Raw genomic sequence first — 27,070 nt, 5'->3', positions numbered from 1 at the left:
GTTGATGATGTGGCACGCAGTATAAATTGCCTCAATCCAGAAGTGACGAGGCGTCTTGTACTCATCAAGCATAGTGCGAGCCATCTCAACAAGAGTTCTATTCTTGCGCTCCACGACGCCATTTTGCTGAGGAGTGTAAGGAGCAGATAACTCATGAGTAATACCAAGTTCATCAAGATAGTCATCAAGACCAGAATTCTTGAACTCAGTTCCATTGTCACTTCTGATGTGCTTGATCTTCACACCAAAGTTGGTTGAAGCCCTCGAGGAAAATCGTTTGAAGACTTCCTGCACTTCATGTTTGTAAGTGACAATATGTACCCATGTGTAACGAGAGTAATCATCAACAATAACAAAGCCATAGAGAGATGCATCATTTGTGACTGCTGAGTAATGGTTAGGACCGAAGAGATCCATATGAAGCAATTCAAATGGTCGAGTAGTGGTCATGATAGTCTTCGCTGGATGCTTAGCCTTGGTCATCTTTCCAGCTTCACAAGCTCCGCACAAGTGATCCTTGAGGAATTTTACATTCTCAATGCCAATGACATGCTTCTTCTTCGCAAGCGTGTGCAAATTCCTCATGCCTGCATGACCAAGTCGTCGATGCCATAGCCAGTCTTCTGAAGCTTTTGCAAGTAGGCACACGGCTGGTTGCGGTCCTGTAGAGAAATCAACAATATACAAGTCTCCTCTCCTAAAGCCTTCGAAGACTTTGGAATTGTCAGCTTCCATAACCACAACACAACGCTACTTGCCAAAGACAACAACCATATGAAGATCACAAAGCATTGAGACAGACATGAGGTTGTATCCTAAGGACTCGACAAGCATGACTTTGTCGATGTGTCGATCCTTTGTGATCGCAACCTTACCTAGACCCAATATCTGACTTTTGCCTTTGTCAGTGAAGATGATATGCTTCAGATGCGATGGTAATAAGGGAGCATCCATCAATAGATTCTTGTCACCAGTCATATGATTTGTACATCCACTATCAAGGACCCACTCAGTGGTTTTGGGTTGATCATCCTGCAGATGAATTAGTGTAGCTTACGAACTTCATATACTTCATCAATGAAGAATATGACATCACAATTCATCAGACCAATTTCATCAAGCAATGCAATAGTTAAAGCAGTATGAGGACATGAGAAATGAAAGTTCATTTCTTCATGATTAGCATGCGTCCTTTCAGGCACTTTTCAGGTCTCCAACAAATTCTTCAGACGTTAAAGTACGTCTGGAGACCTGACCCTGCATAAAAGATTAGTTCTTTTTCTTCAACACCCACATTTGAAGGGGTGGCAAAGAGTTCATCACTCTGCGAGCTCCATAAGATAAAGGTGGCATAGAAGCCAATCCATTTCGTTTCACATAAGAGGAGTTAGGGTAAGCATATGAATAAGCAGAGAAATTCTTCGAGGACTTATGAACATAATGATTAGAAGAATAATGCTCATATTCATAGCCCTTGGCTCTTCCCTGCGAAACAGAGTTGTTAGCACAATGATGTTCATATGAGGACTTTGATCCTATTGAGGAATTTGATCCATGTGAGGAATTTGGTCCGTATGAGGACTTGGATCCATAAATTGGTCCATAGAATTTGATCTGGGGTTCCTATTCTTCACAGGTGGTGTCATGAGGACATTCACCTGAAGACTTTGAAGACACCTTTTGGGAACCCAGATTTTCTTCATAGGAAAACCGTTCCTGCAGTTAGTGCCAACATATCTAGCAAATACTTCACCATTCTGATTTTTGAACAGTTGATAGTTGGAGTCAAATGACTCATCAGAAGAATGAGAAGATTCACATGTAAAGCCAGATAAATTAGATGGATCAACTGGAGGTCCCTTTGCAGCAACCCATGAGGTTTTGGGGTACTGCTCAGGCTTCCAATATGTACCATCAGCATTGAGTTTCCTCTCAAAGGCAATACCCTCTTTCCTAGGGTTCCTGTTGAGGATCTGCTTTTTAAGCACATCACAAAGAGTCTGATGCCCTTTGAGGCTTTTGTACATGCCTGTCATGTACAATTCCTTCAGCCCTGCATCGTCAGTGATACTAGCAATGTCCTCAGATGAGGAATTAGTGATAGCAGAGACAGTTGAAGAATTTGTAGCATTAGACGCATTTGAACATTCAGGTGAAGAATTAGCATATTCACATTCAATGCATTTCAAACATGGAGGAACAAATTCTTCCTGAGCAGCGCTGATTTGTTGAGCAAGTAATGAATCGCGCTCCTTCTGAAGATCTTCATAACTCACTCTTAGCTTCTCAAGATCTTGCTTTCTTTGAAGAAATTCATAAGAAAGCTTCTCATGATCAGATAAGAGAGTGTTATGTTGATCTTGAAGGGTGTCATACTTAGTATGAAGTCTCTGAAGACTTTCAACCAAAGCTTTTGACTGATCCATTTCTTCACCCAACATATCATCGCTCTTACTATGCATGTTGTGAACCTTTTCCAAAGCTATTTGTTGTTTAGCGGCAAGGGAAGCAAGTTTGACATAACTGGGTCCAAATTCATCACCAGATTCATCATCACTGGATTCAAACAGATAGCATTCAGTTACCTTTTCACCATCTACCAGAAGGCATGGTGAGGAGGATGATGATTCTGGTTCGAATGTCATTGATTTGAGAGATTCCTTGAAGTCCTCAAACCAAGGATCATGACAGGTTCCATGACCTTCATAGACATCAGAGAGACGGTCCCAGATAGGCTTTGCTTGATCGAGATGCATAACGTTCCTGAACTGATTTTGAGACAGACAGGAGCAGATGACGTCCTTCGCCGTGAGGTTGAGAAGAGTGTACTTGCGAATGTCATCAGCTTCCGCCGTCTTGCATAGATCGGTAAGACCAATCTCAGTGACGGTCCACAGTTCGCTGTTCATTGCCATGAGGCGCTTCTTCATCATGGCCTTCCACTTGGGATACTCATGACCGTCAAAGATGGGGCATGTCACTTTCTCCATACCTGCGGTCGACATAACTAAAACTCCAGGTGGTTAAACCAAAATCACACAGAACAAGGGAGTACCTTGCTCTGATACCAATTGAAAGTGCGTTATATCGACTAGAGGGGGGTGAATAGGTGATTTTTATGAATTCTTCACTGAGGAATGTGCCAGTGACGAAATTCCTTAGTGAAGAACTACTTGCAGCGGAATAAGTACTCAAAAGTATGCATAGCAGAACACAAGATGGTCATCATGATGAAATGAAGACAAGCACAGAGTGCAGAAGCGTAAACACAGGATACCACAGGATGAAGACAAACAGACTGAAGAAATTGAACTGAGGAAATTGAGAAAGTCTTCAGTCAAAGTCTTCAAACACAGATATGAACAAGTGCACAACACAGTTATGAGGAAATGAAAGAGTTGACGAAATAGAACCAGTAGGCTTGGTGAAGACAATGATTTGGTAGACCAGTTCCAACTGATGTCTCAGTTGTACGTCTGGTTGGAGCGGCTAGGTACTTAAACCTGAGGACACGCAGTCCCGGACACACAGTCCTCACCGTATTCTCCTTGAGCTATGGTCACACAGACCTCGCCCAATCACTCGTGGTAAGTCTTCAGGTGACTTCCAAACCTTCACACACTCGGTCGCTCGGCGATCCACAATTTCCTCTTGGATGCTCTAGACCATGATGCCTAACCGTCTGGAAGAAGCACAATCTTCAAAGGTAACAAGCGTCGGATCCACGCAGGATCAATCTCTTCAGTGATGCTCAATCACTTTAGGTTTGTGGGTGTTTGGGTTTGGGTTTTCCTCACTTGATGTTTTTTTTCTCAAAGTCCTCAGAGGATGGGATGCTCTCAAATGACAAGTGTCAGTTTCTCTCGGAGCAGCCAACCAGCTAGTGGTTGTAGGGGGCGGCTATTTATAGCCTAGGGAGCAGCCCGGCATGATAAGACATAAATGCCCTTAAATGATATGACCGTTAGGTGGGTAGATATTTTGGGACAGCTGGCGCATAGCACAACAACGGTCGGAAATTTGAGTATCAAATTCCTCAGGCTATCATGTTCCTCACTGTGTAGGCAATCCGCACTGGCGAATTTCTATCTCCTCAGTCAGAAAAAATTCCTCAGAGACCAGAAGAACTTCGTCTCTGTCACTGAAGAATATGACTGAATTGTATGAGATTTCCAATGGCTTCACTCGAAGGGATTGGTAGGTGTAGGATTTTGAGTTGACCATCACATGGAAGTTTTTCCTTAGTATTTCCTCGACCCCCTTGAACAGTACAGTGTTTCCTATGACTCAAGAAAGAGAAAATGAAACTACGTAAACAAAAGTCTTCACGCTTCATGTTCCTCAAACGAATACCAAGTCTTCAAGGTCACACCAATTTCTTCACTTTCAAAGTCTTCAGAAAGTCTTCAGAAATTCAAAGTCTTTAGTCGAAGAACTTCATTTTTAGGGGTCGACTTTCTCTGTAAATATCAAACTCCTCATAGACTTATAGACCTGTGTACACTCATAAACACATTAGTCCCTTAACCTCTAAGTCTTCAATACACTAAAATCACAAAGGGGCACTAGATGCACTTACAGAGGTCGCGTCCGCTCTGGCCGGGCATGAATGCGGCACTGACCATTTTGGGCGGAAAGCACGCGCTGTCGGATCACGGGTTCTGGCAAAACCCTCGAGGTTCAAACACTGGGGTGCGCGCGAAGATCTCCTCCCTACTGATCCACGCCCTAGCTCTCTAAGATCTCGCGGACGAACTCGACGAACTAACAAGACAAAGACACAAGATTTATACTGGTTCGGGGCAGCGTTGTGGTGTAATACCCTACTCCAGTGTGGTGGTGGTGGATTGCCTCTTGGGCTGATGATGAACAGTACAAAGGGAAGAACAGCCTCCTGAGGTTGAGGTGTTCTTGTGCTTGACAAACTTGTGTGGGTGAGATGCCTCTGAATGAGTTATCCCCTACAGTGGTGGCTGGCTCTACTTATATATTCCTGGTCCTCTCCCCAAATATTGAGCGGGAAGGCAGCCAACAACGACCAATTTGAAAGGGGATAGCTAGTACAGCTTATCCTGACAAAAGTAGTCTTTGCCTGCAAAAGCCTCTGGTGGTGACGCCGTCTTGGGCTCCATGGTGACCTCTGTCTTGCCGTCCTGCTAGTCTTGGTCTCGTTGCACCGATATGGAAACCTTTGCTTGATGCCTCGGCACTCCGCGCCCTCGCCTGCCCCCTTGGCACCAAAGACGAAACAAGGACGTTGCGCGCGGTGGCGCCCGCCTGGTCTCGATCGTCATGGATCACGTCACGAGGACCTCGTGAGGTTTGCCTTTCCTTGATCTCTCTGCCCCTCGCGAGCCTGCCTAGCGAGGCCGCTCCTGAGGAGGTCTTGCATCGTCCGCCTCGCGAGGCTTGGATGCCTTGTCAGTGAAGATGGGCCGTACGGGCATGCTAGCTCAGGCACGCCGTGGGCCGCAGGCAGGCAAGTCTGGGGACCCCCATTCCCAGAACGCCGACAGTAGCCCGCGGGCCCAAGGCGCGCTCGGGCTTGGCTTTGAGGCGAAGCCAAAGGTCAAGCGCGTAGCGCCGCGGGCCCCAAAAGCCTGAAGCCTCGGTTGACGCATGGCGGTTGATTGGACGTGGGCGTCTCCGCTTCCCCACGCTGCCTCGGCAACTGCCCGACTTGACAAGTCCCTGCGACATGCAAGGAAAACCATCATTACCTGTGATCATGGGGGGCGCTGGTTGGCCTTCTCCTGATATAAATGAGGAAGGGGCGGAGCCCCGGTCCCCCACTTCTTCCCATTCCGACTGCTTCTTCCTCCTCTGCTCCACCACGGACTCCAATGGCGTCATCAAAAAGGTTCTCCGCCGCAGAGAAAGGAAAGGCCCCTCGCGAGGGGCCCGGCTCCCCGGCTCCCAAGCGGGGACGCGGCCGTCCCCGCAAGCACACCACGACTCCTGCCATGGCCCCCCGCTCCCGGGGTGGCGCCGTTGCGCGTGGTGGGGTTCGCTCCAGTCGCGGCAGCCCCATCGATGAGGTGAGACATGCCGTGCTTGAGCGGCCTCCCCGGCCACGCTTCCACTCGGCAGAGGTGTTGCCGGAGTTCGTTGTCTGGTCGGAGGATCCGGCCGGCAACTGGCTTCAGCTTCCGCGCTTCTTCGTCGACGAGCTGCCGGCCTTTGGTCCAGCCGGGCTCTAGCTGCAGGCGGACGGTTGCTGCAGCAGGGCCTCCTGTGTCGCGGTTGAAGTCTCTGCCCCGGGCACCATAGCTCTGGCCCGCGGTTGGCAGACATTCGCCCGCGCGTGCGGCCTGGGCAGGCGGTGCATCCTCCGTTTCAAGTATGACAGTGATGCGACCCTCTACGTGAGGGTGTTTGGGGAAGATGGTCACCGCGCTGGGTGCTTCCCCGAGACGAACGACGACGAGGAGGTGCTCGGTCTCGGTGATGTCCGCGACGAGGGCGAGCCCGCCGGCCGCGCCTCGTCCAGCTACGGTGACTCTTCTCTTGGCAAAAGCTCCAGCAGCGGTGGCTACGACTAGCCGCCATGCCGCCACGCTCGATTCGAAGGTGGTAGCGGGTCATCTCGTCGCCGCGCCTCCGTGAAGCGCGAGGAGGGATCCGGCTGAGCTCGGGACGTCGTTGGAGGCCTGCCCCTGTGGTTCGCTGCAATGCCGCTTTTCTTTTGTTCCTCTTTTCTTTCCTGCATCAAAATGAAACCAGTATGGGCCCAGAGGGGCGTGTATCAAACTGCGATTACTCAATCATTACGCTATGCTTGTTATTTCCGTGCTGTGTCATTATTTTGTGCGGAGATAACTTAGCCTGGCGCATTCGGGGCAGCCTCTTCTTCACGAGGCACTTGTTTCCTCGTGCCCGTCTTGGCTTAGTGGTTGCTCGGGAACTGCAAAAAATTCATTAGGAAGCTCGCTAGGAGACTTATCGCTCACCCGAGCCTTGACCCAGCGCTTCATGTCGTGGTACCCAAGGGGCACGGATTTAGGAGAGATGTGCCGGCTTGTGGGCTCGAACGAGGGTGCCTCGCGAGAAACAAGACCGAAGGCAGAGAGAAGGACCAACACAGGAGGAAGAAACCCTCGCGAAGGCACCTGCCTAGCCCCCTCGCGAGGTATGCGAGAGAGAGAGAACATAAGCGAACTAGATTCAGAAAAGGCGGCAAAAGGCGATGGAACCAAATCAGCAAGGAACACCAGAAGCAAACTTCGATTAAGAGAAGGCGAGCCAACTACGAAAAGCAAATGAAAAGCCGCTTCCGGCACCTAGTCTAGTCTTCAAGTCTTCTCACCAGCGCAGAGCTAAGTGCTTCCACTAGGAGTGGGAGGGAGCCCCCGAGGCCCGAGGGCGGCACTCCTAAGACTCCGGGGCGTGTACAGCCCCACTCATTATTACGTGAGAGTGTCATGGGCGGCGATTCTTCACCGGCACCGGGCCTTCTTCACAGGCACTGGGCCTTTCTTCACAGGCACTGGGCCTTGCTTCATGGGTAGAACTTCCGGAGGTGCTAGATGTTCCAGGCGTTCTGGATGGGCACCCCGTCCTATGTCTCCAGGCGCGCGGCGCCAGGCCTGGAGATATGGACGACCCTGAATGTGCCCTCCCACATGGGTGAGAGCTTGTGCAACCCTTCCCTGGAGAGGACCCGCCTCAGGATGAGGTCGCCTACCTCGAGCGTCCTGGAGCGGATGTTGCGACAGTGGTATCACCGTAGTGCCTGCTGGTACCTTGCCGCCCTCAGTGCAGCTTCGCGGCGACATTCCTCCCCTAGTACGAGGTCCATCCCCCGCGTGGCGTCCTGCTGCATTTCATCAAACGCCAGGACCCGTGTAGAGCGATGCTTGACCTCATGAGGGAAGACCGCATCGGCTCCGTAGACAAGGAAGAACGAGGTCTCACCCGTCGGCCTAGTGGCGGTGGTGCGGATGGACCACAACACGGACTGGAGCTCGTCGTGCCAGCCCTTGCCGCAGGCCTCGAGCTTCTTCTTGAAGGTCCTGGTCTTGAGGCCTCTCAGGACCTCCATGTTGGCGCGTTCAGCCTGGCCATTGCTCCTGGGGTGCACCACCGAAGCGTAGCAGATCTCCATTCCAAGGTTAGCACAGTATGTTTTGAAGAGGTTACTCGTGAACTGCGAGCCGTTGTCGGTGATGATGCGGTTGGGGACCTCCGAAACGGCTCACGAGGCCCTTGATGAACTTAACCGCGGAACCAGCTGGGATGGTGCGGACAGCTTCCACTTCCGCCCACTTGGTGAACTTGTCGATGGCGACGTAGAGGGAATGGGCCCAAGATATCCAGCCCCCAGACCGCGAACGGCCATGTGAGTGGTATAGTCTGGAGGCCCTGAGCTGGTTGATGGATCTGCTTGGCATGGAACTGGGAAGCTTCGCAGGACTTCACCAGCTCAGCTGCGTCGTTGAGCATCGTGGGCCAGTAGAATCCACTGCGGAACACCTTGCCAACGAGAGTCCGTGACGACAAGTGGTGTCCGCAGTCCCCGTCGTGTATGTCAATCAGCAACTCCTTCCCCTGGTCCCTGGAAACGCAACGCAGCGAAACATCATTTGGTCGCTTCCTGTACAACTCACCGTCCTGGATGCAGTATGCCGTGGCTTGCCGGGCCACGCGCTCTGCATCCTCTTCCTTCTCTGGTAGCGCCCCTTGCATCAGATATTCCTTGAATTCCTTGTTCCAACATCCCTCTTGGGGCTCGAGCGCCAAGAGCAAGCGAGCTCTTGAGGTTGGGCCACAAGCTGGGGCTCCCGTGGAAGGCGGTTGTGGGAGCTCCTCCCGAGGCCGTGCCATGCTTGAAAGTGGTGGCGTCGCTGACGGCTTGAAAAGCCGCTCCTCGAAGATGCCAGGCTCTTGGGCCTGCCGCTTGGATGCCCTCCTGGCGATGTCGTCGGCTTCCTTGTTGGTGCCATGGGGCACATGATGCACCTCCAGGCCTAGGAACTGCTTTTCCATCTTACGTACTTCTGCGAGGTACACCTCCATGTGCTCGTCCTTTGGCTCATATACTTTGTTGGAGAAGTTGACTAGGAGCTGTGAGTCGCCCCTAACGGTGAGGCGCTTTACCCCTAGAGCTGCCGTGGCCTTCAAGCTAGCTATGAGGCCTTCGTATTCTACGATGTTGTTGGAGACCTTCTCGCCCTGCTGAAAACAGAGCTGCACAGCGTAGTAGAGCTTGTCCTGTGTGGGCGAGATGAGTACTGCTCTAGCCCCCGCGCACTGGTGCGCGAAGGCACCATCAAAATACATGACCCATCCGTCGGGCGCCTCACTTCCTGGCGAAGTGGACCGGTCCTCGCCTACTTCAAGTGCCGGGGCATCCATCCATTCCGCCACAAAATCAGCGAGCACGGCTCCCTTGATGACCCTAGTAGTGCTGAACTCCAACTGGAACGCCTGCAGCTCGATGTTCCACTCAGCGACCCTTCCAGCGGAGTTGGGGTTCCTGAGCACCCTCTCCAATGGGTAGGCCGAGACGACCTTGATAGGGTGGCCCTGGAAGTAGTGCCGCAACTTGCGCGAGGCCACCAGGAGCGCGAGCAGGAGCTTCTGAGGCATGGGATATCGTGCCCTCGCATCCCTCAACACCGTGCTGACGAAATACACCGGGTGCTTGACGAGGGCCGGCGTGTTGGTGAGGCTCGCATCTTGCGAAAGCTGGGGTGCCTCCTCAGGTGGTGGGACCCCTGGCGCCTGATCGCTTGCGGGAATCTCTACGGCGTCGTCCTGCCGAGCTTGGTCTTCTGTTGCTGCCGCTATGGCTCTTGCTGTGCCTTCCTGATCTTGCGTCATCTCGGCTGGCGGCGTAGCTTGGCACGGCGCGCTCTTGGCCTGGTGCTCCTCCCGAACCGCCACTAGCGCAGCGCTATGCTACGTCTTGAGCACTGTGTTGGTTTTCCCTTGAAGAGGAAAGGGTGATGCAGCAAAGTAGCGTAAGTATTTCCCTCAGTTTTGAGAACCAAGGTATCAATCCAGTAGGAGGCCACGCACGAGTCCCTCGCACCTACACAAACAAATAAATCCTCGCAACCAACGCGATAAGGGGTTGTCAATCCCTACACGGTCACTTACGAGAGTGAGATCTGATAGATATGATAAGATAATATTTTTGGTATTTTTGTGATAAAGATGCAAAGTAAAGAAAGTAAAATAAAAACGGCAATAGGAATAGCTAAGTGTTGGAAGATTAATATGATGGAAAATAGACCCGGGGCCATAGGTTTCACTAGTGACTTCTCTCAAGAGCATAAGTATTTACGGTGGGTGAACAAATTACTGTTGAGCAATTGACATAATTGAGCATAGTTATGAGAATATCTAGGTATGATCATGTATATAGGCATCACGTCCGAGACAAGTAGACCGACTCCTGCCTGCATCTACTACTATTACTCCACACATCGACCGCTATCCAGCATGCATCTAGAGTATTAAGTTCATAAGAACAGAGTAACGCTTTAAGCAAGATGACACGATGTAGAGGGATAAACTCATCCAATATGATGTAAACCCCATCTTGTTATCCTCGATGGCAACAATACAATACGTGCCTTGCTGCCCCTACTGTCACTGGGAAAGGACACCGCAAGATTGAACCCAAAGCTAAGCACTTCTCCCATTGCAAGAAAGATCAATCTAGTAGGCCAAACCAAACTGATAATTCGAAGAGACTTGCAAAGATAACCAATCATACATAAAAGAATTCAGAAGATTCAAATATTGTTCATAGATAAACTTGATCATAAACCCACAATTCATCGGTCTCAACAAACACACCGCAAAAGAAGATTACATCGAATAGATCTCCACAAGAGAGGGGGAGAACATTGAATTGAGATCCAAAAAGAGAGAGGAAGCCATCTAGCTAATAACTATGGACCCGAAGGTCTGAGGTAAACTACTCACAAATCATCGGAGAGGCTATGGTGTTGATGTAGAAGCCCTCCATGATCGATGCCGCCTCCGACGGAGCTCCGGAACAGGCCCCAAGATGGGATCTCACGGGTACAGAAGGTTGCGGCGGTGGAATTAGATTTTTGGCTCCATATCTGGTAGTTTGGGGGTACGTAGGTATATATAGGAGGAAGGAGTACATCGGTGAAGCAACATGGGGCCCACGAGGGTGGAGGGCGCGCCCAGGGGGTAGGCGCGCCCCCTACCTCGTGGCTTCCTGGTAGCTTTCTTGACGTAGGGTCCAAGTCCTCTGGATCATGTTCGTTCCGAAAATCACGTTCCCGAAGGTTTCATTCCGTTTGGACTCCATTTGATATTCTTTTTCTGTGAAACTCTGAAATAGGCAAAAAAACAGCAATTCTGGGCTGGGCCTCCGGTTAATAGGTTAGTCCCAAAAATAATATAAAAGTGTATAATAAAGCCCAATAATGTCCAAAACGGAATATAATATAGCATGGAGCAATCAAAAATTATAGATACGTTGGAGACGTATCACGCTGGCGGAGTATGGGGTGGCGGCAAGATAAAGTACTAGAGGCTCAAGAGGCCGTGGCGCCACCATCACTGGAGGACTGGTCAGGTATCTCTTGAGGTCTTGGAAGGCTCGGTCGGCCTCCGGAGTCCACTCGAACGGGTCCTTCTTCTTCATCAGCTTGAAGAAGGGTAAGGCGCGCTCTCCCAGCTTGGAGATGAAGTGCCCCAACGCAGTCACCCGACCAGCCAGCTTCTGCATTTCCATGAGGGTCTGCGGTGGGCTCATGTCCTCAATGGCCTTGATCTTCTCCGGGTTTGCCTCGATCCCTCTGTGTGACACGAGGAATCCCAGCAGCTTGCCGGAAGGGACACCGAACACACACTTTTCCGGGTTAAGCGGCAAGTTCACCTGGCGCAGGCTCTCGAAGGTCTCCTCCAGGTCTTGGATCAAGGTTCTCGCCTCCCAGGACTTCACCACAATGTCGTCGACGTAGGCCTCCGTGTTTCTCCCGAGCTGCTGCCCTAAAGCGATGTGCATCAGCCGCTGAAAGGTCGCACCCGCGTTGCACAGTCCGAAGGGCATACAGGTGTAGCAGTACACCCCACACAGGGTCAGGAAGGCTGTCTTTTCTACATCTTCCACCGCCATCTTGATTTGGTGATACCCTGAGAACACATCCAGGAAGCACAGTAGGTCGCACTCGGCGGTGGAGTCGACGATCTGGTCAATGCGCGGGAGAGGGAATGGATCTTGAGGGCACGCCTTGTTGAGGTTGGTGAAGTCGACGCACATTCGCTCCTTTCCGCCTTTCTTCGGCACCACGACGGGGTTCGCCAGCCATTCGGGGTACCTAACCTCACGAATGGCACCTGCTGCCTCCAACTTGCGGGTCTCTTGGACGATGAAGGCATGCTTCTCTGTGGACTGCCGCCTTGCTCGCTGCTTCACAGGGCGCACATTGGGGCATACCCTTAAGTGGTGCTGAATCACCTCTCTCGGGACCCCCACTAGCTGATTGGGCTCCCATGTGAATATATCCTTGTTCGCGGACAAGAACTTCACCAATGCTTCCTCTTGGCTGGGGTTGAGGCCGGCACCTATGGTGAAGGTGGCTCCTGAGGAGCCGTCCTCGTCGACCGGCACCTGCTTGGTTTCTGCCTTGTCTTGGTTGAACAACTGCTTCTTCTTGGTTGGTGCGGCCTCCTTGGCCTCGGGAGCACCGGCGCCGACGGGCTGCGCCGCCACAGCGGTCTTGAAGGCAAGTTTGAGCGCCGTCACAGCCTCCTTGGTGTCCCCCTTGACGGTGAGGACACCTTTGCTTCCAGGCATCTTCATGAGGTTGTAGGCTGGATGAGTCACCGCCATGAACTGGGCTAGAGCTGGGTACCCGAGGATGGCGTTGTACGGGAGGCCGATGCGGGCGAAATCGACAGCTCGGTGCGGTAGTTGTCGCACGTGCCGGAGGTGACGGGAAGGCGGATCTGCCCCAGGGAGCGGGCAGCGCCTCCACCAACTCCTGAGAAAAGCTTGCTAAGGCTGAGCCGCTCGAGCGGCACGTGAAGAAGGCTGAAGGCTTCCATGGAGAGCAAGTTGAGGCCAGCGCCGCCGTCGATAAGGGTCTTGCTGACGGCCACGTTGCAGATGGTGGGCGTGCAGAGCATCGGAAGCACGCCCGAGCCAGTGATGGTGACGGGGTGGTCTTCTGAGCTGAAGGTGAGGTCGGCCTCAGGCGCAGCCCAGCCCGGCGGAACCCCGAGCACTTGGAAGCGGCACCAATGTGGCGGAGGAACGGCTTGATGTGGCGATCTGAAGGCGGCACTTGTGAGCCGCCTAGTAGGGCCGCGACCGCGTGGTGCACCAGTGCCGCGTAGCGCGTAGTGAAGAGGTCGCGCAGCTCCTCCCAAGACGCCACCGTGGATCCGGGAAGGTTGAGCAGCCAGGCGCGCGGCTCGCCGGCGAGGGCCATGGGAAGCCAGCTGGCCATGACCTTGTCATCACCCCCGGCCTCGAGGACGGCCTCCTCATATGCCAGCAGGAAAGCTGACGGGTCCGCTGCGCCGTCATAGCGTGGCGACATCTCCGGCTTGAACTTGGGGGGCCCCGCACCCACCGCAGGGTGGGGGCCAGGGCTCGGAGCCCCCTGGCCCCGTCGTCAACGCTGGCCGTCGGAGTTGGTGGCAGGGCGCCTGCCATGTGGACGAAGTGCGGTGGCGACTGAGCATAGATCGATGGAAGAAAAGCTACGGCGCACGCCTACCTAGCACGCCAAATGTCGGATCACGGGTTCCGGCAAAACCCTCGAGGTTCGAACAATGGGTGCGCGCGAAGATGTCCTCCCTACCGGTCCACGCCCTAGCTCTCTAAGATCTCGCGGACGAACTCGACGAACTCACAAGACAAAGACACAAGATTTATACTGGTTCGGGCCACCGTTGTGGTGTAATACCCTACTCCAGTGTGGTGGTGGTGGATTGCCTCCTGGGCTGATGATGAATAGTACAAGGGGAAGAACAACCTCCTGAGGTTGAGGTGTTCTTGTGCTTGACAAACTTGTGTGGGTGAGATGCCTCTGAATGAGTTATCCCCTAAGGTGGTGGCTAGATCTACTTATATAGGCCCTGGTCCTCTCCCCAAATATTGAGCGGGAAGGGAGCCAACAACGGCCAATTTGAAAGGGGACAGCTAGTACAGCTTATCCTGACAAAAGTAGTCTTCGCCTGCAAAAGGCTCTGGTGGTGACGTCGTCTTGGGCTCCATGGTGACCCCTGTCTTGCCGTCCTGCTGGTCTTGGTCTCGTTGCACCGATATGGAAACCTTTGCTTGATGCCTCGGCACTCTGTGCTTGCTCCTGCCCCCTTGGAACCAAAGAGGAAACAAGGACGCTGTGCGCGCTGGCGCCCGCCTGGTCTCGATCGTCATGGCTCACATCACAAGGACCTCGCGAGGTTTGCCTTGCCTTGATCTCTCCGCCCCTCGTGAGCCTGCCTGGCGAGGCCGCTCCTGCGGAGGTCTTGCATTGTCCGCCTCGCAAGGCTTGGCCCCTCGCGAGGGTCTTGGATGCCTTGTCGATGAAGATGGGCCATACGGGCCTGCGAGCTCAGCCACGCCGTGGGCCGCAGGCAGGCAAGTCTGGGGAACCCCTTTCCCAGAACGCCGACACGCGCGGGTGATGAAGAGGGTTATGGTTGGTCAGGAGCGGCCATGGCAGCGGTCCAGACGCCCGCAAACAAGAGATGTTGTACATTAATATTGCCGCGTATATAATTAACAACGTAAATAATGTGCCAGTTGGACAAATATGATTGGAGATGGAGATGGAAATGGAATTTTACGTAAACACGGATATGCATGTCTACGTCTATGTGTGTGTGCGCGACGACTCTCGCAACCTGGAAGCGGGGACGTGTTTTTGATCGAGTTTTCATTCTTGGTACGTTAAAAAACTGTCCGCCAATTTTCGTTTCTTTTTTCCGGGAATGCGCGTATTCTATTTAAAACCACTGCTATGGAGATATTGTTTTACTCCATTATAGCCTCTTGTTTGATAGAGTTTCTCGCGTCTCGCTCTCTCACCCTCTCCATATCAAAACAAGATGACAGTGTCCACACTATCTCTCTCCTCACCGGTGATCACAGATTCGGCCGAATCCCGTCCGCTGTGGGAGGTGACGAGGTGCAGCGTTGACGTTGTCGTCGTCGGTGATGGAGGAAGCCGATGCGCACGGTCCTGTCGGAGCCGGCACTGGCGCGGACGAAGGTCCTCCACGCCCTTGTTCACTGCCGTCGTGTGGGCAGATCTCGCCCGCCTGCCTAAGCGACATCTCGCCCACCTGAGGTATAACTTCTTGTACTAGTCCAGCTCCCCAGGTCACTGCATGCGGGTTTTCTTCTATGCGACTACTCCCCAGCTCCTCATGTATAGTAGCCAGGGCTTGTCGGCTGGTCCAACATCACCTACTATTATAGAGGAAATGCCACTCGGAAAGTTGTCCTGATTTATGCCTCAGTGGAGGTATACATGTTGTTTCGACAAAAAGTACATGGTGGTTGTGCGGTCATTGTCCATATGATCCTATTGCTGCTGCTAATCTAATACTGTCACTGGTTAAATGAAGAAATGCTTTTTTCTCGGGTATCCTGGTTTAGTTCCCATCAAGATAATCATGATGCTTCTGTTTGTTGGTGTACTTTTCATAATTCTTATTGACAATTGAGATGTCGTTGTTAATCTTGTAAATAAAAGTAACAACAGTATATCCCTTTTTTATATTTTTGGAAACAACGATGCGTATCTCCATACCCGGGCATGTCTTCCTCAATTTTAGTGGAACTGCACAAAATTGGATGGCCATTGTTGTTCCGCCTCACTGTCCTCTGCCACGTGGTTCTTCCTTCCTCGAGCTTGACTACTGAGAAGAAACAGACCACAGTGAGGATTTGTCGAACTTCATAGGTGCCTCACCCAGACTTGATGCCAAATGGATGATGCATCACCATGATGACCTATCGATGCTCATGGTTGCGCCTCATGGTTGCGTCGGCTGGTGAAGCTGATCGATTTTCAATGAAAAATAAGCTGTCTTCAATCAGTGCTCTTTGCTTGTTACCCACAAAGATGATATCCTTCGTCAGTTCACCTTGGTTGCATTGGAGACGCAGTCGTCTTTCACGTTGGTGCAATTTTATCACACAATTGGCTATGAACCAAATGTTTCCTTGAAGAAGGATCGACGTTGGTACTAAGAGCATAAGTTTTGTATTGATTTCTATGCCTTCTCACAACTTTGTCTCCAGCTCCCCTGTAATTTTATTTGTCCAGCTATTAACTTTGATTAAAAAAATGGTGTGGACTAAAAACCCAGATGGACGTAGTAGCCCTCCATTTTTATTTACTCCGCATATTAGATTTGACTAAAGTCAAACTTTGTAAAGTTTGACCAAGTTTAGGCCGAACACATCAAACCATAATTATTAGAGAGGGCAAACTGTACATACTCTCAAACCTTTTCGATAATTGAAACTAAAATTCTTTATTTGTACACATTCTCACAAATTTCCGATAATTTGGCGCATGTGTGGTTGTTCACTTAAGGGAGGGTAGTGTACCGCACGTGAAGGACAGGAAGTGCGACCAGGACGCGTGGATCGTTAGTTCATCGGAAGTACTCCCTCCATTCCTAAATATTTGTCTTTCAAGTGGTTTGCAATGGACTACCACATACGGATGTATATTGACATTTTTTATAGTGTAGATTCACTCATTTTGCTTCGTATGTAGTCATTTCTTGAAATATCTAGAAAGACAAATATTTAGGAACAGAGGGAGTAGTAGTTTCCTTAACTGGTACGTTAAATAAAGAGTTTTGTTTCATACTTACACAATTTAAAACGATTGTTATGGAGAGAATAAGAAAACCACTCCACTATATATTAGTCGTATACACAAGTACTATATGGATGCAACTTCATTGACTTTGGGTTTATGACTGGTGGGCCCAAAATGTGGCTGGCCCACCTGTCATACAGCCGAAAGCAGGTGCAATTAAGGCACCGGAGCTCAATCCGTACTATAGTATATATATAAGCTGGAGCCTCGGTGCTTGTTCGCTAGGGTTTGCACTCTCCACACTGTCGCCGCACTACATATATATATACACGCTGGAGGCTCAACATTCCTTTGCTAGGGTTCGCTATATTCACTGTCTCTCACCCTCTTCACCAGATCTAAACAAGACTGCCTTGTGGCCTCTGTCTTTCTCACCCCCCTCACAGCTGGCGAAGGAGGCGTCCGGATCCCGTCGCACCGGGAAGGGGAGGAGGTGCAGCGTTCACTCTATCACCTTCGGCGAGGGAGGCAATCCACTGTCGGCTGCGCTTTTCTCTTTCACCCAGCGCCTGTGCGGGAGGGCCACCGGCCCCTTCTTCCTCGCTGTCGTACGTAGTGTGGGCAGATTCGACCTCCCGCCGCACGCCTTGCCACATCCCGACGACCCTAAGGTACAAGTTTCTTTGAAACCGTCATTGGTCTAGCTGCATGCTGATCTTTTTCGATTCTGTAGTCGAATCTAGGTCTTGGTTCAAAGAGGAAAGAAGGGTGCGGTGGGGTGGAGCATGAATCTAGGACGTGGTTCAATGAGGAAAGGAGGGAGGGAAAGTAGTATAGACTAGCTATCCAGCCGCTTTGTTGGTCGAAAAGGGAAAAAGGGGGTAACCCAGTACACACATCTGTAAGGAACCAAACTCTTTGTTGAAAAGGGAAAGAAACTGGGGGTCGGGTAGTTTGTGCAGGACTAGATTTGCTGCCCTCACATCGGAAAAAGTTTCAAAGAGAACAAATATGGGACCAACGCAGATATGCTGCTTGGCTACATACTCTACATCACCCATTTATACATGTGGACGCACATGGTGCTGGCATGTCCCATGTCCCATCCACATGATCGTGCAGTGTGTTTTGAGATGTTGTGCTACTTGTATTGGTACTGTTTCAAATAAATGTCGAATTGAAGCTATTGTATTTTAAGCAATGCCACTCTCAGATTTAACTACTGAACTATTTTAAGAGAATTTCTGTGTTAATATGAATCAATGCGACCGTTTTAGAAATGCTACTGTCCTATACTTTGTTTTCCATCAAGATAAGGTAGATGCTTCTTTTTGTGGCCGCATGTTTCATCCTCCTTTATTGGCAGTAATTGTTTCCTTTTTTTCCACTGTTAAATCAGGGATATCTATTCAACATGTTGCTATAGCAAACTTAAATGTCACACCGGCGACTTTACTTGATTTCAGAGTAACTACACAATACGAGATTGGATTTCCTATTCGTGTTGGCAGATTCGTACGTGATCTTGTGTGCGTCATGAAAGGTTGGTACTTGCCTTCATCCACATTCTAAGCAAGGACATGAAGCCAGGACAGCACTCCAAATCTGTCAATGTCATCCGGTTTGTTAGTCCACCGATTGGTGGGTTGACACTGGGGCGAATATTCATGTGTGCTACCGTGTCTTTGTTTTCTTGCAGCATATAAATATGATATCCACAGGGATGCTCAGCTTGATTTTAGTGGAACTGCACAAAATGTCCAGATGGTTTGTGTCCTCCATAATACTTCATGATGCACAATACATCGAATGGTTCTCTAATCATTCGTCGTCACCTTGAGCCACCGGACTATATGTTTGAATGGTGCTGCCAGCGTCGGCCATTAAGAAGGGTAAGAAGAAAGACAAAAAGAGATATGGCTGCTTTAAGGAACACTGGGCAGAAAAGTGCCCAAACAAGTACCAAGAAGCCAGGACAGGACTCCAAGTCTATCAATGTCACTCGAAGCAACAATGATGGGGCATCTGGGTATGGTAATCTGTTTACCGTACTTTCAGTTTGTTAGTCCACCGATTGGTGGGTTGATATTGGGTCCAATATTCATGTGTGTGCTGATGTGTCTTTGTTTTCTGGCAGCATATAAATACGAAATCCACAGGGATGCTCAGCTTGATTTTAGTGGAACTGCACAAAATGTTCAGATGGTTCGTGTCCTCCATAATACTTCATCATGCACAATACATCGAATGGTTCTCTAATCATTCGTCATCACCTTGAGCCACCCGACTATCAGATGACAAACTGATGACAAACCCTGCCCGTTCCACAATCATAGGCATTACATATTTTGAATGGGAAAAGCTTGTCAAAGTTGACATTAGTTTAATATATTGGAAATGGAAAACCTTGTCAATTTTTGCTCATTGATGTTAGCCAGAAGACATGGATTTGATATTTTTGAGTGGGACGCCCTTTGCTGTGAGGAAGGTCGATCGTTTTTTCCTATTCCTGTCTTTAGTTCAGAAGTAAATATTTACTCTGCTGAGATGCATAGTCACATGAATGTTGACTTATGTAAGATATTTTAAGAGTTTGTTCTGAATATTGTCTATGTAATGCCAGGCCTTGTGTTTGATTGCAAAGTTGAGCTTGGAATGTTGTGGCATCCGGCATCACGAACTGTTCACGGTGCCTCCTGAGAATAATTCTTCGTATTGTTTTGCATGTCGATCTAATGCCAGTGATTTGCTTGTTAGGAAGATCATCCTCTTCTATTGTTTCCGTGCTTAAGAAGTTCATCGTCTTATGTTTCATTCATAGCCTATACGACAAGTCGGGTAGGTTAGACGTGAAACCATATGATCTTCCGACCAACTCATCAGCTTAGGCCGTGATTGGATCGTCGTTTTCCAACCAAAACCGCTTGTAAAACCGACGCTTGTAAATAAAAGCAGATGGTCTCGGGCGAAGCGCTTGGTTGGTCGATTTCGACTAGTAAAATATACACCGGTCTCTCAAATTACACGCGTAACCCGCCAGTTTTACTTACAGACCTCGGGCCCTCGGTTTCATCACGCCTGTATTTTACGCGTTGTTTCTGATGACGAGTAAATTACACTTGTATCTTAATACAGGTGTGAAATAAACCAGAGCTCCCAAGCGCGGCCTTACAGTTTCATGCCGTCTCAGTCTCTCGAAGGTGCTCATAGGTGTCCGATGATCCTGGCTTCCTGAATGAGCAGCGGGCGCTGTATCAGACCATCCGTAGGGCTCGCGAGGCCCTCTTTGTCGTCCTTCGAGTTTTTGCGGTCGCCGTGGCACCGAGCGTTGTTAACATGGTCAATGAACATGAGGATTCAGGAGATGACTTTATTTTGACTGGATGACAGTAGGGACCCACTAGGGCCATAGCCGTACGTACACAAGTGCCTCCTTATTAAGTACAACTATATTTTTTTTGCTTCCTCCTGGTTTCCTGACATCACGGTCCCACTCCATTGTCAACCTATGTAGTCAATATAAACGAGAGAATTGCACAAGGTGCGGCCGACAGCTGGGACCAAGCAGCTCGAGCAGTATTTGTGTTTTTGAGGCGTGAGCACTGCAGAGTTTTTCTTGGCGATGTTTTCATTGTTGTTCAGAGGAGAGCAGGGTATTAACTGGGCGGGTTGTGGCCTGTCTAGCCCAGGACAGATATCCAGCCCAGTGTCGGTGTCAAAACCGGCGGATCTCGGGTAGGGAGTCCCGAACTATGCGTCTAGGATCGATGGTAATAGGAGACGGGGGACACGATGTTTACCCAGGTTCGGGCCCTCTCTATGGAGGTAATACCCTACTTCCTGCTTGATTGATCTTGATGAATATGAGTGTTACAAGAGTTGATCTACCATGTGATCGTACTGGCTAAACCCTAGAAGTCTAGCCTATGTGAATATGGTAATGAGTATCCGCCTATCCGGACTATGCTCTCCAGCTTATATAGACACCGGAGAGATCTAGGGCTACATGGGGTCGGTTACATAAGAAGGAATCTTCATAGTCGGTCGCCTAGCTTGCCTTCCACGTCAAGTAGAGTCCAATCCGGACACGGGTATAGTCTTCGGCCTTCATATCTTCACATCCCATCAGTCCGGCCCAATGACTAACAGGTCGGACGCCTGAGGACCCCTTAGTCCAGGACTCCCTCAGTAGCCCCCGAACCAGTCTTCAATAATGAAGTGTTTGGCACACAGATTCTCTTCGGCATTGCAAGGCGGGTTCCTCCTCCGATGACTTCCAAGTAATATATTTGGTTGTTGATTCAATATCGCTCCCCTCGGCTTTTGTGCGTTAATAACTTCGTCTTCCACGTGTCGAGCGAATGCGGAAGGTCAGGGTGTTTTTGCAAATAACACCCTATCCATGCAAGGCCGGGTGCCTATTTAAAAGGACTGGATCTTAGATCCATTCGACGCTATGCCGAAAAAATCCCCGGAGACTGCTAGGAGAGACCATTCCAACATGGCTAGTATTCCCAGCTCCTCCTCCCGTTCCGACCCAGCGGGTGGGTGAAGTGCTCTGTGTCCCACAGTCAACTGATCAAGTTGCAAACACAGGGATTTCTTCCTCCCGTGGATCTGGTCCCTGTCCGAGCAGGACTGGCCTCTTTTAATGGCGAGACTCAGGCGGAGGATTTCCCCAACGCATCTTGGGGAGAGCAAGTGTGTTTCGTCCCCTTCCTGCTAAGAGGCGTCGGATTTCCAATCCATCCGTTCCTCCGAGGGCTTCTGGAATATTATGGCCTCCAACTGCACAACTTCACCCCTGCCTCCCTTCTGCACATTGCGGGTTATGTCGTTTTATGCGAATTATTTCTGGGCATCGAGGCCCATTTTGAGCTATAGAGGAAGTTGTCCTGCCTTGTCCCGCGTAATCACGAGGGGTCAATATTTGAAGTGGGTGGAGCTGAAGTGTTGCGTATTGCCGATACCGGATATCTCTCCGGCACACCAAGGAAGGCGTCTGACGAATGGCCTTCCGAATGGTTCTATATTGAGGACGTAGCACTTCCTGACCTAGTTCGAAAGGGTCTTCCCGAGTTTGCGATCGTTCCGCTGAAGAAACGCCACAGTTGGCGTCCCTGGAGTCGCGAAGAGGATGACAGTGCGGAAGTTCGTCAGCTCATGAGAAATATAAAGATGCTCGCTCAGTCCGGGCTCACAATAATTGAGGTAATGGCGACCTCCATAGTGCGAGGGTTTCAGCCGTTACAATACAGAGGGCTACCAATGTGGCACTACAACAGGGAGGATGACGCCTCCCGCTGTGGCCGGAACGGTCCGGATACTCCCGCCGCTCTGGCTAAGATATTGGTCGGGCTATTTAAAGGGGAGGAAGAGGAATTTCTCCACATTAAGCGCACAGATGCGTATTCTATGTATGATCCTCCCAGTTGGGTAAGCTTCCACCCCTCTGTTTCATTCCTTCCCTTGCCGGATTCCTTTTGATAAATTTCAAATCTGTTTGTTACGACAGCACTGGCGAAAGGTCACCGAAGGACTTCATAGTCCCGCCCCACAGGTAGAAAACCACAACCGGGAGCTTGATCCTGGGTTTGAGGAGGATCCGGATATATTCGTGATGCTTGTCGAGGGAGTGTTTTACCAGACAAGCTATGATGGCACAGAAGTGGCCATCATCGCCGACTATCCTGGCCTTCTTCCTCCTTCATAGGTAAGTAATCAAGAGACACTTTCTCTAAAAGATGTGTTTTTATTCCGCCTCACCCACCGTATTGTCTCGCGCTCCATAGGGGAGGTGTTCGACGATTCCGAAGAGATCGGTTCCTGTGTCGGGCAGGCCTTCGAAGAGGAAGGCCGGTGAAGACGTAACCAGGCCTTCATCGAGGAGGTATGGGTAAATATGCTTTGTCAGCGGCCGCATCCGACTGTGACTTGTGCGTTTGTTTGATTACAGGAAAAAGGTTCGCTGAACTGTGTCCGGGGGCCCAGCTGGTCGTGCTCCCGACAACCAGGATTTAGATCCAGTCGGAGAGACGGGGGCCACTATGGGAACAATGTCGGACTGTCCATCGGCCGAGGGTTCAGAAAATATGTCCGTTACCAACTCGGAGGTAGAGAGCGCCATGAATCATCGACGCTGTAGGGCGGTCTTACGGGACCCCAAGTTCTCATAGGAGGCATTCGATGCCTTTAGCTCGGGCGACGCATACATCCGAGCTGCTCGAGATGGGCTTAGAAGAGCCACGAAGCAATATTTGGCGGATGTGCGGGTAAGTTTTGTTTGTCCAAAAAAGGATGATCATATGCCCGTAGCCCCCAAGACTGAAAGCAGTTGGCACAACTGATTTAAGGATCGTTGTACGACCAGGTCCTTACAGAGAAGAACGGCCTGCTAGCTCAAGAGGTGGAGCAGTGTCGGGCGCAGCTAAATGCTGCTACCACCGAACTGGAAAACTTCAAGAAGCTGTCCTCTGGTAACGTTCCCCTCTATCGAGGAACAATAATTGTATAGCAACTGTGCTAATACTGCCACTGATCGCATAATAGGGTCGCCTGATCAACTTGAAAAGAAGTTGAAGATCGCCCAAGAGGGGGAAAGAGAGGCAAAGAGGCAACACGACGCAGGCGAGCGTGTGCTGGCCCGCGTCAGGGACGGGAAAAACAAGCTACAGGATTCCAACACTACATTGGGTGAAGAGTTGAAAGATGTGCGGGCCCAGCTAGCCGACTCCGTGAAGGAAACAAGAAGCTGCGGGGCGGCATATTCAGTATGTTTCCGAACTTTTTTTTAGGTAGTTCGAAGATAAATGGAACTGATATAGCTATGTTTGCAGGTATATTGACGGGCCGTCCTGAAGAGGAGGTGTCCGGATCATCAAGTGATCTACTGCAAAGACTGTCGCAAGTGCACGAGCTTGCTCGGCTGGCCATGCGGAGTGTTGCCAAGGCCTTATGGCCATCCGCCTCCCCTCCAGGAAGTATGGAGGAGCTTGTAGAGCTGTTCAAGGGAGCGCGGCGGCGTATCCGATTATGGAACTTATCGGCCTGCCGAGAGGGTGCGCGAGAGGCCTGGGCCATGGTGAAAACGCGATATACCAAGCTGAATCCTAATCACATGGCCCGGGTTGGACCGTTAGGGCCAAATGGGGAAGAAATTCCCGTTAGTTTAGTATATGACCAAGTAGAGGTGGCCGCCAAATATTCCCAACAGGATTGTAAGTTAGACTGCCTGTTAGATGGTATAGAGGAGGAAGTGTTTTGAGTCCATGGGACTATGTACTTTCCTCACCATGTGGAATTCTAGCTGAATTGTATATCATTTGTCATGGCAGACCTTTTCACTTCAACCTCCGGACCCGAAGGTGTGGAGTGTTTTCGAATACCGTCACGGCCGAATAGGCGAGGGTATGCGTGGATAACTAAGCGTAGGGGTCATAGTTGCTTGAACAGACAAGTTGTATCCGGCTAGTTATGTTATATTACATTGAGATTGTAAGAAACATCTTCCAGGAGAATAGTTTCGTTAAGGGTTCCTTTCCCTGGGTGTGCATGCATTAGTAGACATGTCCGAACTGTTATGTGAAAATCACAGTGTGTATAGCTTCTGGGGGTTCACAATAGAGTGAGTGCAAAAAACATTTTTCATCCACCTACCGAATATTCCCTTAAGAACGCTAGCTTTCGGCTTCACCCAGTCTGAGGTACACATCCGGATGACCCGGCAGTAACAATCGCAGAGGTGCTCCCTTCACCACCTAGCCGAACAATCGGGAACGTAGGGGTAAGCACAGGAGCCAGGGGCAACCCAGCTTGGCCAAAACTTAAGTCATATCGATGCATATAATGGTGAAGAAAAGACAGACGGGAAAACGCGTATGTGTGATGAGCTTCACGCTCGGAAAATAATATTAACAAGCTTCTGTTAAAGAAGCCCCCAGGTATAATGGACGTACATATGTAAAGATGTGTACGTCAGCGGTGTTCGGTCAAGCCGTATGAGAGCTTTAGAGTGAAAAAATAAAGAGAGAGAAAGTAATGGTAACTACAGGGGAGAAGGGGACGAACAAAGAATTCGGCGCTAGGCATAAAACCTTTGGAGTCTGGCCGCATTCCAGGGGTTCAGCTCTAGGCGATTGTCTCATACATCACGAAGACGGTACGCTCCGCCGGTAAGAGCTTCGTCGATTATGAAGGGACCCTCCCATTTGGGCTTCAGTTTGTCCTTTTTCTTCTCCGGCAAGCGTAGAACAAGTTCGCCAACGTTGTAAGTCTTGGCCCGTACTTCTCTGCTTTGATATCTTCGAGCCTGCTGTTGATAAAATGCTGAACGGGCTTTGGCGACGACGCGCTCCTCCTCCAAGGCATCTAGGCTGTCCTGCCGATCCAACTTGGCCTCTTCTCTTTGTACATACGCACTCGAGGTGAGTCATGTATAATATCGCAGGGCAACACAGCCTCTGCACCATACACCATGAAGAAAGGTGTGTATCCGGTAGTGCGGTTGGGCGTGGTCCGCAGCCCCCAGAGTACGGAGTCGAGCTCCTCAACCCAGTGCTTGTCTGCTTCTTTCAAAGACCGCACTAGCCTGGGTTTTATGCCACTCATAATAAGACCATTGGCTCGTTCGACTTGACCATTTGTTTGCGGGTGGTAGACAGAGGCATAATCGAGCTTAATGCCCAGATTAGCACACCAGGTTTTTACCTCATCGGCTGTGAAATTGGAACCGTTGTCGGTGATGATGCTGTGCGGGACACCATAATGGTGCACCACGTCGGATATAAATGCAATCACCGGTCCAGACTCGGCCGTTTTAACTGGTCTAGCCTCTATCCACTTGGTGAATTTATCCACCATGACCAGCAGATATTTTTTCTTATGGCTTCCCCCTTTAAGGGGTCCAACCATCTCCAAGCCCCAGACCGCAAAGGGCCATGTAATGGGGATTGTTCGTAAGGTGGTTGGGGGCATATGGCTTTGGTTGGCGAAGAGTTGGCATCCCACGCAGCGCTGGACGAGGTCCTGCGCGTCTGCTCGGGCCGTAGGCCAATAAAATCATGTCCGGAAGGCCTTGCTGACAAGTGCCCTGGCTGCGGCGTGGTGCCCACCGAGACCTGCGTGAATTTCTGCCAAGAGTTGCCGCCCCTCCTCCTCGGAGATACACCTTTGATGGACTCCGGTAGTGCTTTTCTTGTAGAGCTCTCCTTCGTGAACTTTATAGGCCTTCGAACGCCGGACAATGCGGCGAGCCTCGTTCTGATCTTCTGGGAGCTCCTTCCTATCAAGGTAGGCCAAGAATGGTTCGGTCCACGGGGCAATGACTGCCATAATGAGGTGGGCCGATGGTGTTATTTTGGTGGCTGAGCCTCCGATGATATCGGCATGTTTGCAATCTATATTTGTGTTCGGAACGGGACTGTCGTTGCTGTCTCCCCCTTGCCACACCACGGATGGCTTGAAGAGCCTTTCGAGGAAGATGTTAGGTGGGACGGGGTCGCGCTTAGCGCCGATGCGAGCAAGGACGTCTGCCGCCTGATTACTTTCGCGGGTGACGTGATGAAATTTGAGCCCCTCGAACCGAGCCGACATTTTTAAGACGGCGTTGTGATAAGCTGCCATCTTTGGATCTTTGGCGTCAAAGTCTCCATTAATTTGGGATATTGCGAGGTTTGAGTCCCCGCGCACCTCCAGGCGTTGTATGCCCATTGATACGGCCATCCGAAGGCCATGTAGGAAGGCCTCGTATTCGGCTGCGTTGTTGGAGTCTGTGAATAATATTTGGAGTACGTACTGGACGATATCTCCCGTGGGGGACGTTAATACGATGCCCGCTCCTAGCCCCGCCAACATTTCGGAGCCATCGAAATGCATAACCCAGTTGGAATACGTGTCGTACTCTTTAGGGAGTTCGGCCTCTGTCCATTCGGCGACGAAGTCAGCCAGTACTTGGGATTTGATGGCTCGACGTGGTTTGTACGTGATGTCGAATGGAAGTATCTCAATGACCCATTTGGCAATCTGGCCCGTGGCATCCCCGTTGTTTATTATATCATTGAGGGGCACTTCCGAAGCCACCGTGATCGAACACTCCTGAAAGTAGTGTCGTAACTTTCGAGATGCCATGAAGACTGCATATGCTATCTTTTGATAGTGAGGGTACCGATATTTGCATGGTGTGAGGATGGTCGATACATAGTATACCGGCTTTTGGAGCGGAAATTTGTGTCCGTCCTGTTCTCGCTCGACGACGAGTACGGCGCTCACCACCTGGTGTGTTGCCGATA

This window comes from Triticum aestivum, chromosome 6D (genome assembly GCF_018294505.1).
Source record: "Triticum aestivum cultivar Chinese Spring chromosome 6D, IWGSC CS RefSeq v2.1, whole genome shotgun sequence".
Classification (NCBI taxonomy): domain Eukaryota; kingdom Viridiplantae; phylum Streptophyta; class Magnoliopsida; order Poales; family Poaceae; genus Triticum; species Triticum aestivum.
The sequence above is the reverse complement of the archived record's forward strand: the minus strand, read 5'-3'. Positions refer to the sequence as shown.